Source organism: Benincasa hispida, unplaced genomic scaffold, assembly GCF_009727055.1.
Source record: "Benincasa hispida cultivar B227 unplaced genomic scaffold, ASM972705v1 Contig963, whole genome shotgun sequence".
Lineage (NCBI taxonomy): Eukaryota > Viridiplantae > Streptophyta > Magnoliopsida > Cucurbitales > Cucurbitaceae > Benincasa > Benincasa hispida.
In genome coordinates this window covers 8,803-14,555 of record NW_024065294.1, presented here as the reverse complement: position 1 = coordinate 14,555, position 5,753 = coordinate 8,803, and the positions used below count along the sequence as shown (strand labels likewise).

The window sequence follows — 5,753 nt, the reverse complement described above, 5'->3', positions numbered from 1 at the left end:
ATAGTTCGGAATCGCAAGAACAGAACATTAGCATTATCTCAAGCATCTTATATAGACAAGATGTTGTCTAGATATAAAATGCAAAATTTCAAGAAAGAAATGTTACCTTTCAGACATGGAATTCACCTGTTTAGGGAACAAAGTCCCAAGACACTTCAAGGGGTTGAGGAGATGACTCGAATTCCATATGCATTAGCAGTAGGGAGTTTAATGTATGTAATGTTGTGTACTCGTTCCGATATATGCTACGCCGTAGGAATATTCAACAAATTTCAGTCCAATCTTGAATATGATCATTGAACTGCTATTAAGAACATTCCCAAGTATCTTCGAAAAACGAGAGATTATATGCTTGTGTATGGTGCTAAGGATCTGATCCTTATTGGATACACTGATTCTGACTTCCAAACTAATATTGATTCGAGAAAATCAACTTCGGGGTCAGTATTCACTCTGAATGGAGGAGCAGTTGTGTGGAGAAGCATCAAACAGAGTTGTATTGCTGACTTCACAATGGAAGTTGAGTATGTAGTTGCAAGTGAAGCAGCAAAAGAAGCGGTATGGCTCAGAAAGTTCTCGAATGATCTGGAAGTAGTTCCTAATATGCACCTGCCTGTCACTCTCTATTGTGACAATAGTGGAGTAATTGCAAATTCAAAGGAACCACGAAGCCATAAAAGAGAAAAACATATCGAGCGGAAGTATCATCTCATAAGGGAGATTGTACACAAAGAAGACATAATTGTCACCCAGATTGCTTCACAAAGGCCCTCTCGGCTAAAGTATTCGAGGGTCACCTAGTAGGACTAGGTCTACGAGTTTTTCATCACTAGGCCAAGTGGGAGAATTTATAGGTATTGTAATGCCCTTGTTTATTGTATTTGTACATTTTATTCTCTCCATGTAAACTCAACATTGTATTTGTATATATTAAACCACTGGAGTTTTAATCTAAGTGGGAGTATTGTTGGGTTTTATGTCTTAAAACTCGCAGTTTGTAAAATGATAAACATTTTCTATAGTCAATAAACTTATTATTGTTTTCATAAATTGTATATATGAAAGTCTAAATCCAATAAACTAAGACCGATGATTATTACATGAGTATTTGAACTTTATGTGGAGACATAAGAGTAGATCAGATTCGAGTAAATAATCAAAATGATCTATAATATATGAATAAGGTTGGGTACCTTATTCTAGTAACACTATTGGATGCGGCCTATTTTGTAGTTGTTATAAAGAGTTGTAAAGTGCTACATACGAAGTGATCCTAATTCGTACATGTTATGACATGAGGAGTGGAAGTGTCCTATATAATGTGTTTGCATAAGATCGGACCAAGAAATAAGTCACTTTTACTTTATAACGCTGTTTACTTTATAAAACTGATTATTTCACTTGGGTTATTTAGATTTGGGGGGGGAGTTTTGAAAGTTAATTAGGGAATGGGGGGGTTTTCAAGGGGAGGGGGGACTTTTTTGTCCCCATCTGAATGCGTTTCTTGAAGAGACGCATTCGACAATATTTTATTATTGTTTCCCATACTGATGCGTCTCTTGAAGAGACACATTCGACAATATTTTATTTTTTCCCACACTAAATGCGTTTCTTGAAGAGACACATTCATTAAGAAAAAGAGGATACGTTTCTTGAAGAGACGTATCCCTAAAAAATATAAAATAATAAAATATTTTTGCAATTATTTTTTTTCATTCTTTTAACAATCCGAAACCTAACTCTTTCATTACTTATGTTTTTTCACAGTTAATAATATTTCATTTGTTTAACTCTAAATCATTCTTACCTAAAATCAACTATTTCACAAATCTCGTTTTTTATTTTGATAGTAATATTACTAGTTTTTTAACACTATAAACAATAATGTTATTTTGAGATTAAGAGCTTGCTATGATTGATTTGATATACTCAATATTAATTTTTTATTTCAAATTATTGTTTTTGTTTAAAGTTATTAGAAACTTATGCAAAAATATAGATATTAACTTTCGACTATTGTAAATAATATTCAAGGTTCTTTAGGATGCATTGTAGACTGCAAGTGCATTTTTGTAATTGAATTTCATAAATAAATTTAATCATATGTACAATGTTCTTTATTCACGACTGGAAGAAGATCCTCTATTATGCCAAGATCGATCATGTTGAGTGACGTAGTGTCCATGATCGCCACACCCTCTTACACTTGATGGTTGACTTTCCTCTGCAAAGTGTATACACTCACTACGTTGTCGATATGTCACATAATGGTCATGAATATTTGGATGGACATGTGAAGTTTGTCCTTCTTCCATGCTTAGTGTACTGAGGGTTGTTGGAAAAAAATCAAATGTTGAGGGAGAGGACATTATGGAAGTATGTGTAAAATGATTGAGTGGCGTTGTTAGTTATTCATTCCGAACATTAGGTCGAATAGGAACATCCTCATGTCTTGCTGGATCACCTTGTTCTTCCATTGGAACATCACCATCGAAATATCGCACTCGATATATCAAGGCGAGTCTACGCAAGGCTCTTTGAGCAGATATTGGCAAATTTGGAAGCTCGACCTGAAAAAGAATTGAATAAGGTTAATGACTTTAAAATTTAGTTTGGTGTGCAATTAAGAAATAAAATCAAACAATCATAGTAAACAATAAACTCATACCAACAAGTGATAGGATGCTCCTGCGTTAGTTATGTACCACCTGCTCACAGTGGAATACCATTCAATATACCATCTGCTCACAGTGGAATACCATTCCATTAACAATCAAACTCTGTCGATTTTCCAGATTGTAATTTGAGGATCCAAATATGCAATCTAAACTTGCTCATGTTTGCCCCTTAGATCGTGTGAATGAAGTCGGGCATCTGTGTTGCAAGGTTGAGGAATTTGTTGCAACATCCCAAATTGGCGCATCACACGATCTGGGTGATGCCACTCCACAACGAAGAAACATCTGAGTGGACCTCTGGATGTCCATATCTCATTTCCATCGAGACAGTATGGTGGCAATAGTTAGATAAGATGATTATATGGCTCCTAAATAATCTACATGCATAGGTGTCAAAAAATGAATTAACCAGAAGATTGAAACATTATGAATATATGATATATGAATGAATAAAATATTGTCTGGTTAGGCATATGTGTATCGAGTATGTGCCTATACAGTACTAGAACATACGTAGGTGCTCTAATTACAAAATAGTTATCATTCCATCTACAACAATCAGAAGTTGAATTTTAGCTATTAGTATTTCATAATAAACACAACAATAATGAGGTAAATGTAAGCTCTCTCTTCTTCTACTCTTTCTTAGAATATTAGGAAGCATATAATTGAGACTGAACTTGGGGACTCGAGATAAAATTTGATGTGGATCTCTTGTTAAGATTTATAATTAAAAAGTGGATCACTTGTTAAGATTTATAATTAAAAATAAAAATATTTGGATTGACGTTTGTTTCACTTAGAAGAGGAAATAAGGATTTGAGGAATAATTTGGGGTAACGAACCTAGTAAGCATGTAAAGTAAATTTGATGAGAACTTGGCATGCTCGGGACAGGTCAAAGTCAATTGTAAAAGTCAACGATCAATTAGTCAAACTCAACAATTTGAAAAGTGGTGAAATTTTTGTAATTTTTGAGTTTTAAAGATAAATTTGGCTTGTTTAAGACTTATTGGACATAAATGTACTGAAAATTAAAGGAAATTAAGGGAAAATTATGAAACTGAGAGGAAGAGGAAAAAAAAAAAAGAGAATTTGAGAGATTTTGGAAAAATTGAGGTGCTTTCTATTGAAATTTCTCATTGGATGGCTTTGAGGTTAAGAATTAATCATCTGGGAACGTGTTAAACCAGAAATTGAAGCTGGAAAACAAAGAGAAAAAAGGAATTTCGATTTTTTTTTTCAGTTTTGCCGACCGAAGAAGAGGAAAAAGTTGTTTTCGAATTAAGGCTGTTCTTGAAAATTGGGCAAAATGAAATAAAATTAAAGAGGAAGTAAGGAAGAAGCACGTAGGATGCTTGATTTGAAGAAATTTGGCCGAAGAAGAAAGGAAAATGAAGAAAAACAGTGGCGCTAGAGTTATCGCGAAAGCAGAGGATACTCGGGTTTTTAGAAAATTCGTGGAGTTAGAGGCTAATTCGAAGCTCAAAATTTAAAGGTAAGTTACTTACAAGGTCACTCAAGAGTTCTATGCTCTTTAATTTAATCTTTATTGGCTGTAAGTTCTGATTTTGAGTTCTGAAAATTCTGTTTTTTCACGCCGGAAAAACAGGGGTACCGTGGAGAGTTTGGTCGATTCCGGGCGTTCTAGGACAATTCGAACGTCCAAACTTTGAGGTAAGTTAACTAAGAGCATGGGTAAAAGGTTTTTGTAGGCTAATTAAGCTTTAAATGGCCGAAAAATGATGAATTTAAATCTGAAACGCTCACCGAAAAAACAGAAGCCAAATCTGGAAATTTCTGGGCTGGAAGTTGAAGAAAGAGTTGACTTTCCATTTTGATTTCTGTCTGTCATCTATTGTCCGTCATTAAAAACTGGAAAATCAATTTGAAGTTAATTAAGGTGTTCTCAAGCATAATTAGGGATCCAATTGGTATTGTTATGATACCTTAAACCTGAAATTAGAAGAAATTGGGATGCTAAGTCAACTTTGAAGTTGATTAAGGGGTTAATTTGAAGTAAACACTAATTAGGGTTAATGAGAAAAATTAAGGAAAATTGGAATAGAATTAGTTTTTTATTAAAGATTAAGTTTAAGGTCTTGAGTTAATTTTAGAGAAATTGACTGAAAAAAAAATTACAAATCAAACTCTATCTTGGATCAAATTAGGGTTTTGGCAAAAGTTTAAGTAAAATTGGTTATACTTGAAGATTAATTTTCAAATAATTGGATTATGGTCATGTGGAGGTTAACTAAAGGATAATCAATATAGTTTTAGGATAAACGGGAGATGGAGAAACCAAAATTATGAGGAGGAACTGATTAATAGTGAGTGGTTTACTTTCGAATGTTTTGATATAGAAACTAATTATATATTATAGTATGTTATGATTGATGAAATATGATGGCATGATTTGTTTTACTTGACTGATATTTCAAAAAATTTTAAACGATGATTTCTAAACTCTTGATGGTTTTATACGATCTTGATTTATCAAAATGTAGTTTGAAACCAGAGTTTACATACTTGTGATTTGTATGGTTTTTATGAAAAACTTCTTGATGATGGTATCAAGGTTGTTGAATGGTAGTGAAAATGGTTTTAAACTACTGACTCTTGTACCCGAGAGATGGTTATTTTCCCATGCTACTTGAATGTGTTTCAACAGCACTGCTCAGGCGATCAGGGGGCTACCGGGGTCAGATATTGCTAGAATATATCCGGAAGTCCAGAGGAACCTGCACCTGTAGCGCCACCCAGGCTATCAAGGGGCTATCATCGGGGTTAGATGTGGTCAGAGTATACCAGGGAGTCCAGAGTAACCTGGGCCTGTGGTGTGTATTTATGCTTAGCCTTGAGGCAGCTCTGCAAGCACATATGACCTTGTGATTTGGTTTACACCGCGGGGAGCATTCTTTGTCCAGAGTAACCCATCGTTGTAAACGAGTATTTGGGTACAGAGTTTGTGTGGTTTTCTGATAATGACTTAATGCTTTATAATGTGCTTATGAGAGTTGATCATGCCACTTTTTTTTACTAGCACGTGTTTGAGATGTTGTTGAATCGTTTATAC

At 34.3% G+C, this 5,753-nt stretch overlaps 1 long non-coding RNA gene across 1 annotated transcript; it reads left to right on the top strand.

Moving 5' to 3' along the window:
- Positions 1-3,737: 3,737 nt before the first annotated feature.
- On the top strand, positions 3,738-5,753 carry LOC120070134. The gene is made up of 3 exons (XR_005479798.1): positions 3,738-4,175; positions 4,290-4,354; positions 5,349-5,753. It is a non-coding gene; the product is annotated as an uncharacterized LOC120070134 (long non-coding RNA).